This window comes from Cimex lectularius, unplaced genomic scaffold, assembly GCF_000648675.2.
Source record: "Cimex lectularius strain Harlan isolate CLEC.00 unplaced genomic scaffold, Clec_2.1 scaffold92, whole genome shotgun sequence".
NCBI lineage: Eukaryota > Metazoa > Arthropoda > Insecta > Hemiptera > Cimicidae > Cimex > Cimex lectularius.
Genome location: NW_019942502.1, coordinates 77,793 through 95,362, shown reverse-complemented (window position 1 = coordinate 95,362; position 17,570 = coordinate 77,793). Strand labels below are relative to the sequence as shown.

The following is a 17,570-nucleotide window of genomic DNA, read 5'->3' as shown; positions in this document are numbered from 1 at the left end:
CCCATGTCTGGGCTCCATAACAAAGTGACATTTTACAAATACTTTCAAATATAACCATTTTGGATTTAAAAGATATTTTAAGAAGAAGAAGAAAAATAACTTTATTCTGGGACTGGTGTCCCCTTAGAATAATTTACATGAGACAAAATATAATAACCTTCTATGAAGTCACATAATTTAAAAAAAAAAGGAAAAAAAAGATAGATAGAAATCGTGGCACAATGTATGCCAGTAAGGCGGGCCAGAAGAGAAAATTACGAGGTATATTAAACAAAGACAAAAATAATAAATGTTATCGTGAGGTCTCTGCTTGGAGGGAGAGGAGGTGATTATAAAGATGGGATTTAAATGAGGAGAAGGAGGCAGCGTGACGAATAGATAGGGGAAGGGAGTTCCAGAGTTTAGGGGCTCGGATCAGAAAGGATCTTTCGAAGGTATGGGTTGTATGTTGCGGAAGGATAAGGTCGATTGGGGATGAGCGGGTTTTACGGGTGTGATGTGAGGAGTTGAATTGGAGGGATTGGATGATATAAGGAGGACGACGAGTGTGGATGGACTGGAAAAGAAAGCAACCTAGGAAATACTGGGCACGGAAGGAGGGGAATAGCCAGGAAAGTTGGAAATACAACCCCGACACCCGGGATCCCCGAGGGGTGCCGTACACAAATCTTACGCAACAATTGAAAATACGCTTCAATCGCGCGTTCTCCCTCTCCGAGAGACCACCGTATGCCACACAGCTGTAATCGAAGAAGGGAAGTATAAGGGAAGATACAAGGAGTTTGCGGGTGGAGAAAGGTAAGAGAAGCCAGGACCGACGGAACAGGCAGAGGGAGGCGATGGAATGGCGAGAAATTTGGGAAATGTGAGAATGCCAGGAAAGGTTTTGATCAAAGACTACTCCTAGGTTTTTAACCGAGGAGCAGAAGGGGATGGGGTGGTTATTTAGCATGAGAGGTGGGATGCTGGGGAGGGAATTGAGGAGTTGCTTGGACCCGATAATTATGGCGGTGGATTTGGACGGGTTGAGGACTAAGGAATTTTTATGGGCCCATTCATTGATGGAGTTTAGATCTTTTTGGATCTTGAGAATGGCCGAGTGAAGATCAGAAGGGTGAAAGGATAAGTATATTTGGGAGTCATCGGCATACAGGTGATAGTTACAAGACTGGATGGAGTCGGGAAGATCATTAATATAAATGGAAAAAAGGATAGGAGAAATGCTAGAGCCTTGGGGCACCCCAGATTTTAGAGTATATATTTTATTATTTGACATTATGCCATAGAGCCAATGATAAATTTACACTTTGTCTTTTTTTCATCAAAATTTTTCTGGAAGTACTTGAAAACATGGTTATAACTAAATATTTGTAATTTGGGAAAAATGCAATTGGACGCCGGTCATTTTTGGTCAATCGTTGACTTAATCCATCCAATTTCCTGCAGTATACACTTGGAATTAACCATTTCTTTGGATAGAATATGATCATTATAAATCATAATTGCTTAATCTCTCTAAATGCCAATTAAAATCGTGGGTACAATTTTTGAGTCGGTGCATTTTTCAAAGTATCTTAAAAATATATATTACAAAAACTAAATGTTTGTTTAAAATAAACTTCGGTTTGTATATGTCAATATATTGAAATGTAACCAAAGTATAGAATTTATTTACAAACGATAATAGCCCGTGTGGAACGAGAATGGCAGGCATATTTCCCGAGATACCTTGTTGAAAATCTGGAAAAAAGCGGAAAACTGAAAGGCCTTTTTCGCTCGACTGAGGATAAGGTATCTCAGAGTAACTCATAAAGCACCGATGGGAAACAACCTTTCCGTTTTTAGCTGATTTACCATGGACAGAGAACGATTCTTTTGTGCCAATAAAGCATATATTTAATGTCGAAACTACCGTTCGTAAAAAAATTTCCGCCTCAATTGGAACGACATAAAGGTCTCAATAGTCAATTTTTGTTTTGAATAAATATCGCTTTAAAATATTATTATTATTTAATATATTTCGAAAGATCTACTCACTTCAAATAAGATTTAGGTTCATTATGATTTGCAAAATTTAAAAAAATCGTCAATTTATAGCATTTTATAATGTATGAAATACATATGTGAATTTTTGTTGCATAAAAGGTTTTAGGTTGAAAGAGTTTAGGCAATATGAAAAAAATGTTTTATGATCCACTCCGTAATATCCCAAGTTGCCATAAACCACTTGTGCTTAATGGGGACTTTATACCGAACAGACTTTGAGATGCTTTTTATACAGTGTCTAGTAAAATGAAGTTTTCGTTAAGAATTGATTTTCCAAAGTGACATTAAAAGCATTAATGTTGTCTAGTGATGATTTTATAGAAACAGGAAAACTTTATAATTACAATCCTTTATGATATTAGTTTATTTACATTTTTTGATAAATTATTTAGTGAATGAAACATATGTTCGGTTTAATTATAACTGGTTGTAGGGAAAGGAAACAGCTGGGCAGTTTTCGACCTAGCAGAGAAAATATTCTGGTTTTAAGGCGAGTATTTTCTTTTTCAAGGGCCAACAGCTGTAAAATCGAATGGAGTTTTTCCCTTTTCTCAATATCGGGAAAAGTTAATTTCGGATGAAAATATGTTTCGGGCTCTGTTCACGGGCGACAGGAGATTTTGTAGCTTTCGTCCCATCCGGTGGATCAATGCGTTACCGAGGATTGTGAGGATTAGGAAAATTGTCTATATACGGAAGCGGATTGTTTTGATAAATTTCCCTCTCTTCAGTCTGAAAGAGTATCGTTCTATTTTGACGACTTCACAAATATAAACTAACTACTTAATAATTTAATTTTCACAATTCTCATAATTGTTACTAACCAATGTATTATGTCTTACTTATATTTAAAATATAAATAAGGATAAAAAAAAATAGACGGTTAATAATCAAACCCATTCTTTAATGGCTGTGTTATTACAAAAGTTTAGTAATATATTTTTTCTCAACGAAAGGATGTTACAAAACGTGCTAAATTTTATTGAAAAGATATTTAACGAACCTTTTTTTCTGAAAATGTTTTCAACCGATAAAAATTCATTTTCGTTCCAATTAAATATTGGCAATATCTTAGTTTAAACAAAAAAATATTTGCTTTTAAATCTCAAATCCATTACATATTACATAATTTTAGTCATAATTATAAAGCTTGATCTTCTAGATTGTTCTTTCACCTCAACCCCACCTTTTGAATTTTCCCTCCTTTTTGCCATTTTTTAAATATAGTGTGATCGGATTGTCGTCGAGAATCCAATCCGATTACACGACATTTGAAAAATGGCAAAAAGGAGGGAAAATTCAAAAGGTGCGGTTGAGTTCGGAAGTTGGTGTCCGAGTGGATCGATGTCACGATAGCTCAAGTGGTAGAGCAGCGTCGTTTCAAGACGAAGATCGTGGGTTCGAATCCCGCTCGTACCATTGAATTTTTTATCTCAAGAAAAAACCTTAATTAATTGTAATATATTATTTGGTCAAGCGGACCACGAAATTAGAGAATTTATCTTGTAAGTCATGGAACATAATTGTAACTTGATTTTCCTATTTGGACAGGAACTTCTTAGGAAAGCATCCTTTTCCTAAACACAAACGTAGAGAAAAAAACCAGACGATTGGAGTAATTATATTTTATATTTTTATTTTTGAACGTTTATTCCGTTCATATACATTCTGTTAATTATAAATTATCGGCGTGCGCAAATGCTTATATGTAAAAAATGGAGTTCGAAGGAAGCACAGAGAAAAATTTGCATTATTTACCCTACAACGTATAACCTGATTTGAATATAAGAGGGTGGCCGCGAATCTTATTTAAATCGATGGTGGCAGAGGATGATTTGTTGATTTAAATTTCATTTTTGCATATGTTTCCCGGATGCGCAATTATGGAAAATCTTTCCGAATCCTCCATTCCGGTCACGTTTGCGCGAGGTAAAAAAGTGAACGACGGTTTGGCAAAACCGTTAAGATTTGTCTCCATTAGAGAAAAGGCTATAAATCCAATAGGACAGACAGATTGAGGCTCGGGGCTCCGACTAATTGGGACCTTTTTAAAGTAATCGTGCCGGATCTGCCGGAGCCGAACATCCTATAACTTCTATTTCAATTCCGGCTCACGCAAACTCCCGCCAGGCAGATCCAATCTCATTTTAATCCTGGTGTATTCACAATGGGATTTCACCCCGTGAGGACGTTCGATTGCTTTACATGTCCACTGCTAAATATCACATGGGATTACATGGAAATGTATTCGGTGTCGGACGAGTAATTTGCCTACTTGGCCCCACTAGCAACTAGCCGCTGTTTTACACTTACGCTTGCTGACAACTTCAATTGACCATCCACAATTTACAAATTTGAATAAATAGTAAAATAACTCAGATTGTTTAACCATGCACAATACAGAACATTTGTAAAATGACTTCTTTCTAGTAAAATTGTTTTTTTCTTTATTTACTTTCGACAAATTATAATTTAAATAATTTTTTTCATAAGTAAAATTGGTTAAAATTGTTGTTCTTTTTAACACTTTAATCTGTCCAATAAATAATTTTTGTACAAATTTTATTTTCTATCCTCCTAGCAACAATAAAACATTGTATCAACTTAAAGTGAGTTCATTTCACATAAAATTTGTCGTTTCGTTATTCCTCATTAATTTTATTCTCCCTGTCCAACCTGTTTTGAACGGCCAGTATCGTTTTATTATGTTGAAAGCCTTTTTATTATGTTGAAAACATCAAATGTCATTTTATTAATTTCCATTTTTTTTCAGCTTTCATCAGTCTATATTGCATAAAGTTATATTTTAATTCATTTTCTATTAGAGAAAATTTCAATGAATCTAATCCATGTGTTTAATTAAAATGGGCCATTATTGTTTAAAGAAACGAAATAGAAAAAAAATACAATTTAAAATTCACCAATTACTAATATTTAGACCTTTTGTCAGTCAAGTAATATTTTGAAAATAGCTTAAATTAAATGTTCAATCAGTCCAATTCATTTATTTAAATTATATCAAGTAGCGAATATAATTATTGAAATTTTAAAGCAGTAGGACGAATAAGTTAAAAAGTAAAATTTATGAGAATTTTAACAGCTAATTAAATTCACTTCTATTTGTTTTATTGTAAAAGAGTTACTACTTAATGTTTTGTATGTGTGAATTAAGAAAATCTCATTTTTTTATGTTTTTTGTAAACTTTGACTTTACAGGTTGTAATTTGAAGAATCAGTCTTTCAAGAACATGGTTTATTATAGGTTCAAGAAACGAATGAATATAAATAATAATCACAAGTTAAAATTTACCAATTATTTATTATTCAGAAATCGTAAGATGCGGTCTGGTGTGATGTAGGTTCAGAAAAACATTTTCTTTATCGTGCCAACGTTTCGATCTTTATTGAGATCATCTTCAGGACGTGGGATTTACAAACATTGTTTAAATTTAACAAATACATATAGGATGTGGAAAAAGTGATATTATACAATGTAAAATATTTTTTACATTCATTCAAAGTATTTCTACTCACTCAAATTGTTTGTTTTCTGTGTAATTGTGCCATTCTTGCGTGTCGTGTGACTGCCAGTGAGATATTGCTGTTTTACCAATTACTTACATTTAGAGTTTTCTTTAGTCAAATAATATTTTGAAAATAACTTAAATTTCCCTAAAATAGCCCAATTCGTTTGTTAAATTATAGTAATTAGCGACTAAAACTATTAAAATTTTAATGCAATAGGATCAACAAGTTAAAAAGTAAAATTTATGTGAATTTTGACAGCTATTTATAATCACCTGCTACTTGATCTTAATTGTTTATTCAAGTTCGAATGAAACGGTCAAAATTTCACTGGGATGAGTACAAAAATCGTCGATTTTAAGTTAGCACATTTTACCCGAGAAATTCCAATTCAATCATCTTTCTTTCAATATCTCCGAAATATTTTAACACTTGAACCGTTGCTGTTACAAATATTTTATTGTTAAATAGTTTCTTCTTAACGTTTTGCGTTATGAAAATCTTGTTTTTTTTTTTTTTTGTAAACTTGGACTTTACAAGTTGTAAATTTGAAGAATCGGTCTTTCGTTGAAATGGTTTATTATTGTTTCATGAAGAGAATTAAAATAAATAATAATCACAAGTTAAAATGTACCATTTACTGATATTTAGAGCTTTCCGTAGTCAAATAATATTTTTAAAATAACTTAAATTTCCCGAAAAAAATCCAATTTCTTTTTTTAGATTATAGTAATTAGCGATTAAATCTATTGAAATTTTAATGCATAGGATCAATAAGTTCAAAAATAAAATTTATGAGAATTTTTACAACTTTTTAAATTCACCTGTTATTTGATCTTAATTGTTTATTTGGATTAAATTTTAAGTTGGAAAGAAAAGGTCAAAATTTCACGAGTATAAGTACAAAAATCGTCGATTTTAAGTCTGCAAATTTTAACCGAAAAATTCCTACTCAATCAGCTTTCTTTCAGTATCTCCGAAATATTTTAACACTTCAACTGTTGCCATTACATATATTTTATTGTAAAATAGTTTCTTCTTAAAGTTTTGTACGTGTGAATTATGAAAATCTTGTTTTTTTTCTTGATTTTGTAAACTTTGACTTTACAGGTTGTAAACTTGAAGAACTGGTTATACTATTACGTTTGCACTTCGACCGCTATGCAGCGATAATGTATGTTTTACACTTATGTTTGCTGACAACTTCAATGACTATCCACCATTTATAAATTTTAAACAAATAATTATTCAGAAATTGTGAGATGAGGTCTGGGGTGATGTAGGTTTCAGAAAAACATTTTCTTTATCGTGCCAACGTTTCGATCTTTATCGAGATCATCTTCAGGGCCCGGGATTGATAAACATCGTTCAAATTATGCAAATACATGTAGGATGTGAAAAAATGAATTTATTGCCTCGTGTGGGCAGTCTCTACACGACACGCAAAAATGGTACAATTAGACCGAATACAAACACTTTGGGCCCTGAAGATGATCTCAATAAAGATCGAAAAGTTGGCACGATAAACAAAATGTTTTTCTGAAACCTAAACCTGAAACCTAAATAAACGTTATTTTCTTAGGCAATTTTGTTTTTTATCCGCTTGACAACGATAAAACTCTGTAACAACTAAACGTGAGTTTTTTGCACATAACATTTGTATTTTATTTAATTCTACTTAATTTTAGCCTGCCTAATCATTTTAGCCCAGACAACTAGTCTCTGTTCGGCTTCTCGCTATCTTCAGTGGAGAGTCTGAATGTAATTAGAAGCCGAGATAGGTCTGTCAGATTAACACAGCAAGGATAAGAAGATCAAAGTAATCAGGAAACGAACACACGGTAGGTTTATCTCCCGCAGACCTAATAAGAAATTTCAACAACCAAATAAAATTGGGTGATTAATTATAATAATTAATTATTCCTTACTTTATTATTTTGCAAAGTAAAACTTATAAAAATACGAGTGAATAGAACGATAATAAAGTATAAAATGACCCTATTTGTGAAACAATTTACCAATAAATTTAAATGAAAAAGATCCTTATATACCAAAAACTTTCAGACGCGAATACAATATTAGTAAGATATTTAGGAGCACTTAAAACTAAAAAGACTAGCTACTAAAAATTATTTACTCATTTTTATGATACTTTTAGAAAGAAAATGTAAAGTATAACAATTTTATTATACCATAATTTACAGCTTCATTTTAAAATTAGGTGCATTGTCGAATAAGAGGTTAGTTCATTAGTTTTATGTATGTTATCAAATAATTATTTTTTTGTCTTTCTCCGTCCGATTTTCCTGCAATGTGTACATATTCATAATAAAAAACCGTCATTCTTCGATAATTCTTACTAAATAATTGTACAAAATAAAATTAGTTCTTTTCTAATTTTTTTACTTTTTTTATTTTTATGATAAATTTATTAAATGAGTATATCACGAAAATAAAAAATAAATGTGTGATGATTAGTGACTGTTAATCGATAATTAATCGATTGGGCACTCTCAACACGACACGCAAGAATGGCACAATTACACAGAAGAGAAAAACTTTGAGCACTGAAGATGATCTCAATAAAGATCGAAACGTTGCACGATAAAGAAAATGTTTTTCTGAATACTACATCACACCAGACCGCATCTCACGATTTCTGAATAATTAAAAAATAATTAACATGAACGAGTCATTTACCAAATTGCTTAAAAACCAACACTTCCGCACAACTTACATGTTATGCTGGTTTAGCCTACCCTTTGGTAACATGTGAGCTCGTCTCTTATTAGAGAGGGTAGCGGTTCTGGGTTCGAATCCCAGCAAAAATCTTGAAAATTTAATGGATAAAAATTTGCAAAATGTATCGCAATTTTCTGGCTTCTTATGGACGACAGCCAACGGGAAGTCAGACGCTAACTTCTTCCTTATGGCAGGAAATAATTTACTTTACATGACAATTAATTAAGGTTTTTAGTTGGGATGAAAAAAGTTAATGTCACGAGAGAGATTCGAACCCACGACCTTCGGCTAGATACGCCGCTGCTCAACCACCTGAGCTATCGTGACCTCGAACCACTCGGACATCAACTCCCTATATCAACCCCACCTTATGAGTTTTCCCTAGGAAAATAGGAAATAATGTTCCTCCCATAGCAACTCCTATCTATTCATATATATCACAGTTGTCCTTGAAATAGCCTTTAACTTCTTTTGGCAAAAAGGAAGGAAAATTCAAAAGGTGGGGTTGAGATGAGAAGTTAGTGTCCTAGTGGATCGAGGTCACGATAGCTCAAGTGGTAGAGCAACGGCGTATCTAGCCGAAGATCGTGGGTTCGAATCCCGCTCGTGCCATTGACTTTTTTATCTCAACTAAACAACCTTAATTAATTGTAATATATTAATTGGTCAAGCGGACCACGAAATTAGTGAATTTAATGATTTAAAATAACGTATACTTCACTAAAGCTCTCCATGGCCATTTCATTTGTCGTCGAGAATCCAATCCGTTCACACGAAATTTGAAAGATGGCAAAAAGGAGGGAAAATTCAAAAGGTGGGTGGAGATGGTGTCCGAGTGGATCGAAGTCACGATAGCTCAAGTGGTAGAGCAGCGGTGTTTCAAGCCGAAGTTCGTGGGTTCGAATCACGCTCGTGCCATTGACTTTTTTATCTCAACTAAAAAACGTTAATTAATTGTTACATTATAATCTTTGTTTAGATCTAATTTTTCCAAAATATCAGTAAGCTGTAATCTGAAGACTGATTGCAATAAATTACCTACAATTTATAACAATGTGCTAAAAAACTAAACTTCTATCTCTACATGGTTAATATTTTATGTAAATAGTGTACATAAAAATTATTTATGTATCTTATTGATTATATAAATGCAAATACAAATTATATAATAATAACTTAATTGTAGAGAGTTTTTGGTCAAAATGGATTTGTTAAGTTGGTAGTCACTGAAATATAAACCATACTTATTATAACCTGACAATTTCTGTTAAAAACGTGTATTGAGGTGTATTTATAAAATTGTAGACTTTTAAATGGTTATTACATTATTATTATAATTTAGGACGTCGTAAATGTAAGTTGAATGTTAATGTTATCTCTGTGTTTGTAACTTAACTGAATATGTATTTAAAAAAAAATTATATTTTACTATGTTGTTGTAGTGCCCTGAGGAAGGCCATATATAAAGCCGAAAGCTTGGCAACTTTATATTACAGTGTATGATTCATTGAAGGACCATATACCCAATAACATCCTAAACCAAAAATATTTTAGGCACGGCGAAGAAAATCGACACTTCAGCAACACCTGCTAATTTTGCCGGTTTTTCTCTAATTCACACCTCAAATTAGACTACCTTTTGTTTTTAAAACGCCCATAGACGTATTGGGCCCAATGTATAACATATGCCAAATTCATATAATGTTTAAATCACTGAAAGATTGGAAATAAACATACAGAATATTTTTTCTAACAATACTACTAATTAAATTCACTAATTGCGTGGTCCGCTTGACCAATTAATACATTACAATTAATTAAGGTTTTTTGGTTGAGATAAAAAGTCAATGGCACGAGCGGGATTCGAACCCACGATCTTCGGCTAGATACGCCGCTGTTCTACCACTTGAGATATCGTGACCTCGATCCACTCGGACACTAACTTCCCATCTCAACCTTACCTTTTGAATTTTCCCTCGTTTTGCCATTTTATCTCAACTGAAAACCTTAATTCATTGTAAGATATTAATTGGTCAAGCGGACCACGAAACTAGTGAAATTAATTTTTACTTCAATTGTTCACTAAATGCTGTTTTTACGTTTTTTCATAATCATAAAATTAATTTTAACAAATTTAATTCTTATTATGATTTCAAAAAATGTACTGTAAAAATTTTAAATTTATAATTTTAACTTTCTTTGTGGTTTATTTGGCTCTTGCTCGGTCCTCAATACTGAGTGTTGAGTTAACTCGTGGATTAAGCTTCCCTTGGTGCTTCTGTCCCATCTTTCCTGCCACGAGTTGACTATCCAAACAGTAACGATCTCCCGGATCTGATTTCTAGGTGCAGTTCCCTATCTGACGCATCCAAATTTACCATTGTTGGCTCCTTTCCGTCTTTTAGGTGTAGGATTGCAATTCTACTGTGGAGGACAATGTCTATTGGTCCAGCGGAAGCAAGGACTTGGAGAGCGTGACTAGGGGCTGTGCTATAAGCTGTAGTCGTTCTCAGGAGCGCTACTCTCTGACTCTGCTCGAGGATGCTTCTACTCCTGCTTTGCAATTTTGTTGCAAGCTGCTCTTCCTCCGGCAATGGGCAGATATACGCTTTTGTAAGTGATGGAGAGGGCCCTTGGACTCAGCCCCCTTTTTGATTTTACGATCGAGTTTAGTTTCGAGAAGAAGCATCTCGTCATTTCTCTGATCTTGATGGCATGGTTTGTAGGACTTAGCCTTTCTCCCAAAACTATGCCTAGGTCCATTACCTTTGTGCCTAATCAATCTACCCTTGTATTTCATTCAAATGGGAAATTCAAATTCAAAGAAACGAACTGGAATAAATAATAATCACAAGTAATTAAGGCTTTTAGTCGAGATAAAAAAAGTCAATGGCACGAGCGGGATTCGAACCCATGATCATCGGCTAGATACGCCGCTGCTCTACCACTTGAGCTATCGTGACCTCAATCCAATCGGGCACTAACTTCCCATCTCAACCGCACCTTTTGAATTTTCTCACCTTTTTGCCATTTTTCAAATGTCGTGTAATCAGATTGGATTCTCGACGACAAATGAAATCGCCATGGAGAGCTTTAGTGAAGTATACTTCATTCTAAATAATTAAATTCACTAATTTATCTCAACTAAAAGCCTTAATTAATTGTAATATATTAATTGGTCAAGGGGACCACGAAATTAGTGAATTTAATAATCACAAGTTAAAATTTACCAATTCCTAATATTTAGAGATTTCCTTAGTCAACTAATATTTTGAAAATATCCTAAATTTCCCTAAAATAAATTGTTCAATCAAACCAATTCATTTATTTAAATTATATAAATTAGCGATTAAAATTATTTAAATTTTAACACAGTAATGACTCGAAAGTTGTAAAGTACAATTAATAAGAATTTTAAAAGCTATTTATTTAAGTTCGTCTGTTATTTGATCTTAACAGTTTATTTTAATTCCCTAATTTCGTGGTCCGCTTGACCAATTAATACTTTACAATTAATTAAGGTTTTTAGTTGAGATGAAAAAAAGTTAATGGCACGAGAGGGATTCGAACCCACGACCTTCGGCTAGATACGCCGCTGCTCTACCACCTGAGCTATCGTGACCTCGATCCACTCGGACATCAACTCCCCATCTCAACCCCACCTTATGAGTTTTCCCTCCTTTTGCCTCCAAAACTCATAAGGTGGGGTTGAGAAGGGAAGTTAGTGCCCGAGGGGATCGAAGTCACGATAGCTCAGGTGGTAGAGCAGCGGCGTATCTAGCCGAAGGTTGTGGGTTCGAATCCCTCTCGTGCCATTAACTTTTTTTCATCTCAACTAAAAACCTTAATTAAATGTTTATTTTAATGTCGGAAATAAACGGTCAAAAGTTCATGAAGAATAGTGGAAAAATCGTCGATTTTTTGTTAACACATAGAGAAATTTATCCGAGAATCTCCCATTTTAACACTAGAAACGTTGCATTTACAAATATTATATTGTTAAATGGTGCCTACTTAAATTTTTGTTTGTGTGAATTAAGAAAATCTTAAGCAAAATTTTTTTTTGTAAACTTTGACTTTACATTTTAAGGTTTTAATTTTGAAGGACTTAAGTTTGCACTTGGAAAGGTATGCAGGGTTAATTTCCCGAATGAAATGAATTTCACCATGGGCCATCAAAATTCCCTGCTAGTCATATCTCTTTATTACCCATGATTATTGAATAGAACAGTTTATTAAATGATCACGCTTAATCACCCCCACCTTGAAATAATGACTGTAATAAAATTTGTTTCCCTGATTGTAAGCATTTCAAAAACCGACATTAAACGGCCATTCTAAGCGGTGATTCGGTTGGACTTTTTTCAATGCCAATTGTAAATTTCTTTTCAAGCAATAAGACGGAAATCCGGAACTTAACGAGGTTTAAATGAGCCTACTCGGTTATAGAAGAGGAGAATGGGACCGATTTGCATATTCCGAGAAGTCCCAAAGAGGCCGAGGTTTTCTTAAAAACAAACTCTTTTTTATCTGTTGATGGGTGGAAGGGTTTAATTATACCGCAAGTTAGTAAGTTATTACAATGATTAAACTTATAAGAAATATTGTGTTACTGTCATGATAACTAAAAAATAATCGACTAAAATGAAATAAAAGTAACATAAATTTCTGGGAACATATGAAACAGTTATTTTAATAATAACAAATGACTTAGAATATAATAAATGCAATATTTAATATTTGATTCTGGCTTTTCTATTTAATTTTATTTCAGTTAATAGACAATCATAGTGAATTTTTGCCTTCTTGGGTCATTGATGAATGATTAGTCTTCCTTTCTTCTGAACTAAAAGATTTATTGTCAAATCGACCATTCTTTTATCCAAACCGAGGAAAGTCTTTCAGAACAGGAAGTACGATTTCCGGTCTGATTCTTCGCAGTCAGATAGCAACATGGTCCGATGTTTCTGCTTTTTCATGTTGTCAGGATTTTCAATTTTTTGCAGTGGCGTTTAAGCTCGTATAAAACCCTTTATTTTCCTTAAGAAAGGGTTAGATTTTTGTTTTGCTGGAAGTGATGTTGAGGAAGTTTTTGATTCTTTTGAACGTGGCGAATTCACCCAAAGCGTGGTCATTTTTCTATCGATTCATGACAAATTTTGCTTTTCGGGTCCAAAGGTTTAAAGGTTGATTTTATATCGATTAGGTTTCGAGCTCGGGTTGACCAAATATATTCTTTTCAATTAATTACTCTTTAAGTAAGGTATTGGTTGACATAAAAAAGTCAGTTTCATGAGCGGGATTCGAACCCACGATCTTCGGCTCAATACGCCGCTACTCTACCACTTGAGCTATCGTGACTTCGATCCCCTCGGACACTATCTTCCCATCTCAACCGCACCTTTTGAATTTTCCCTCCTTTTTGCCATTTTTCAAAATATTATTTTATTAAGGAAATCTCTAAATATTAGTAATTGTAGTAATTGGTAAATTCGAATTTTCCCTCCTTTTTACCATTTTTCAAATGTCGTGTAATCGGTTTGGATTCTCGAGGGCAATTGAAATGGCCATGGAGAGCTTTAGTGAAGTGTACTTCATATTAATTCTTTAAATTCACTAATTTCGTGGTCCGCTTTACCAATTAAATCATTAAAATTAATTAAGGTTTTTAGTTGAGATGAAAAAAAGTTAATGGCACGAGCGGGATTCGAACCCACGATCTTCGGCTAGATACGCCGCTGCTCTACCACTTGAGCTATCGTGACCTCAATCCACTCGGGCACTAACTTACCATCTCAACCCCACCTTTTGAATTTTCCCTCCTTTTTGCCATTTTTCAAATGTCGTGTAATCGGATTGGATTCTCGACGACAAATGAAATGGCCACGGAGAGCTTTAGTGAAGTATACTTCATTTTAAATCATTAAATTCACTAATTTCGTGGTCCGCTTGACCAATTAATACATTACAATTAATAAAGGTTTTTAGTTGAGATAAAAAAGTCAATGGCACGAGCGGGATTCGAACCCACGACCTTCGGCTTGATACGCCGCTGCTCTACCACTTGAGCTATCGTGACTTCGATCCCCTCGGACACTAACTTCCCATTTCAACCCTACCATTCAGATTTTCCCTCCTTTTTGCCATTTTTCAAATTTCGTTTAATCTACTTGATTCTCATTTCTCGGCGACAAAAGTGTCCGAGAAGATCGAAGTCACGATAGCTTAAGTGGTACAGTAGCGGCGTATTTAGCCGAAGGTCGTGGGTTCGAATCCCGCTCGTGACACTGACTTTTTTCTAAACCAATGCCTTACTTAAAGATTAATTAATTGAAAAACTGATCTTACATTTTATGCTTTACATGTTAGACATTTGCAGACCAGGTTCGTCTGATTTGAGTGACTTTACTATAATTCATTTCCGTAGAAAAAGTTATTTAATATTTTTATTCCTTGTTTAAAAATCTAAATAAGCTGAAATAATCCTGAGATTATTTCTGTTTCTATTGAATTATAGAGCATCGTAATCATTGATCACATTTGTTTCAAATCTATTTTTTGTATAGTAAAATTTTATGAAAATGCTTTAAAAAGTTTGATCATTTACGTTTAGAAAAAAATAGAATTCATGATGTCCAGTCATGCTTTTTTCCCATTCATAATTTAAGAGAATGTGCCATTTGAAATAGTGATTGTTTGTTAATCTCGTACTGTCAAAGTCTCCCAACCGGCCTGCAAATACTCGTTTCATTAAAAGTTTAACAAATAAACTCGTAAATAATTGGGTTGGAGAAAATTTACCCCTGATACCTTGGGGTTATAATTTCACAGACCCCCAATTTCCTTCAGCTTTAATAACAACTTTCAAAATAGCCATTAGTTGTTGGATCTTGTTGAACCCTTTGTAAATAAGGCCGAAGGCCGGAATCTTAGATACAGAGCTGAACTCTTAATTAAGCTAAAACTTCAAAGCGAAATCGCTTTGCGGGCCGAAATATTGTTGTTTTGCAAGAAAGAATTTTCCTTTCGTAACAAATAACACTAAATAACTTAATAACAGAAATCCAGCCAGAAAAAGAGTTTCTGTTATGTATATGAATAGAAAGAATTTTTTATGCTTCGTACATGAATCAATATAGACACTTTAACTTAGGGATCTCTTGTAAAAAAAATGGTATTGACAGACTAATCAATGAGACGTAGAATGTAATGAAAGCCGGACAAAGCGAAAACCGACGTCTGATTGGGCAGAAGCCAATAAATAATTATTTGATTTATTATTGATAAAACGACGAAGAATCATTAGATTTAACTCAGTAAATCTTGGGATAGCAAGTAGTCACATGACGCACACAATCAGTGCCTTATCTGGTCTTAAAATTTTACCATTTCGTACGAAACTTTTAGAAAAATTGATAAAAACACTCACTTTTATCAACAAACGAGAAGGTTCCTCGGAATCCCGTTGAATTGGATGTAATGCTATCGGTGTGAAATTCGAGTACCAGTACTGGACCGGAACTGTAAAGTGTCGGGAGGGAAGTGCCGCAAAGTATCCCTGACCAGGGAGTACGTTCGTTCACTTCCGGCGTGTCGAGGTCTTGAAACACTCTGAGCCAGTCACTGTTTATACATCTGGAAGAAAAACAAGAAAAAAACATTTTCAGTGAAATTTAATTGATGAGAAATGTAAAGCAAGCAAAATGAAAATAAAGAGAAATTTTATTAAACAAATTTGAATCAAAATCGTTCATTGATCATTTTATGTAAAAAACAACTTTTGTTTACAAATAAATCGTTCAGTCGTTTATCGGAAATTAGTGAGGCATCAACTGTTGATTGAACCGCTTATTTTTAAATTTAATTTAACTTTAGTACTAAAATTAGAATTTTTTTTAAAGAGGACTAAACAACTTACCAGTATTAGTCATAAAGAAATCTACTCTTTTTAATATTTAACTAAGAAATATTTTTCCCAGTTATTTTTAGTGGCAATATCACAACATAAAAGCTTGTACTTTAATATAAAGGTATAATATTAATTATTCGTCTTAATTAATAAAATTAATTAATTATAATTAAATTTCAATTGACTATTCACTAACTAATAAAATATTTCTCTCATACCATCTGGATGCATTTGTTGTCTTAATCCGACAAAATAATCTAGCAATTGCACCTTACCGTAGCGTTTTTTATTGTAATTTTATACATAGGGTATTGTTAATTAGACGCCAATTTAATAAAATCTTAAACTTTTATGTTATTGTTCATTAAAAAAGATCTTTCTCAGGTGTTTTTCATTCCATTTCACCTATTACATAATTTCCCTAATTGAGGGTTGATTGGGTATTCAAAATTCCGCCGCACTATACATCACGCCAATAAATACATTCACTCTGAATGCACGCTAAGAGCACAAAAATATCATATATATATGATATTTTATATATATATATATATTTAAGAAACGCACTGTGATCGCATGTACCTGAAAAACAAAGAAAGGAAGATTTTACTGGTTTTTTAGACTTAGGTAACCTTTCTGGACCACGTTTTTAATTTTTATTTTTTACTTTAATTTTAGCTATAATTTTTAATTATTAATGTATTAAATTTAAATTAATATAAAAGCTGCTGATGAATTTTTTTCTCGACTTTTTTTAATAGTTTCTACTGATATCTCTACCTTAACTAAAATCAGAGTTGTATATATAAATCACTCTCTCCCTCACTTTCTCTCTCATTTTTTCTTTCTCTCTTTTTCTTCCTTTCTTCCCCCACACACACACATTTATTTCGCAATAATGTCACCCGTGGTTAGAAGAAAAATGAGAAAATAATATTTTGTAATAAAATAACACTCTGAAGGTGATGAGTAATGATGGGCTCGAAAACTAAATTAATAGTATAGTAAGATGTTGAATGTAGCAATACAAATTATACTTTAAAATAATTTTTCGAATTATTTTACAAACTGATAGGACGATAAGATGATGGGGAGCTTAAATTTGTATGTGGCTTTGGGATCATTTTAATCTAAGAAAATTTTCATTGTATAGGAAAGTGCGTAGTTATCAAAATTGCGTTAAATAAAGAAGTAAGAAAGACGACTGGTTTTTGGGAAGTTCTTGTTGAACTTCAACTGTTATCAAATCATGACCTGGTGATTTTTTTATGAAGTTGTCGTATTTCTTGTTATACTTGCTTTTGGAGTTATTGGTTTAGTTGACAGATCTAGAGGTATAGGTGTCATA

General features: G+C 33.2%; 1 protein-coding gene across 1 annotated transcript in view; it reads right to left on the bottom strand.

Moving 5' to 3' along the window:
• The window catches only part of LOC106666907 (suppressor of lurcher protein 1-like), a 156,156-nt gene extending 140,214 nt beyond the window's left edge, over positions 1–15,942 (bottom strand). The window contains exon 1 of the mRNA XM_014394445.2: positions 15,743–15,942. The gene's annotated coding sequence lies outside the window, so the exon portion shown is untranslated. The remainder of the gene's footprint in view (positions 1–15,742) is intronic.
• Positions 15,943–17,570: the final 1,628 nt, after the last annotated feature.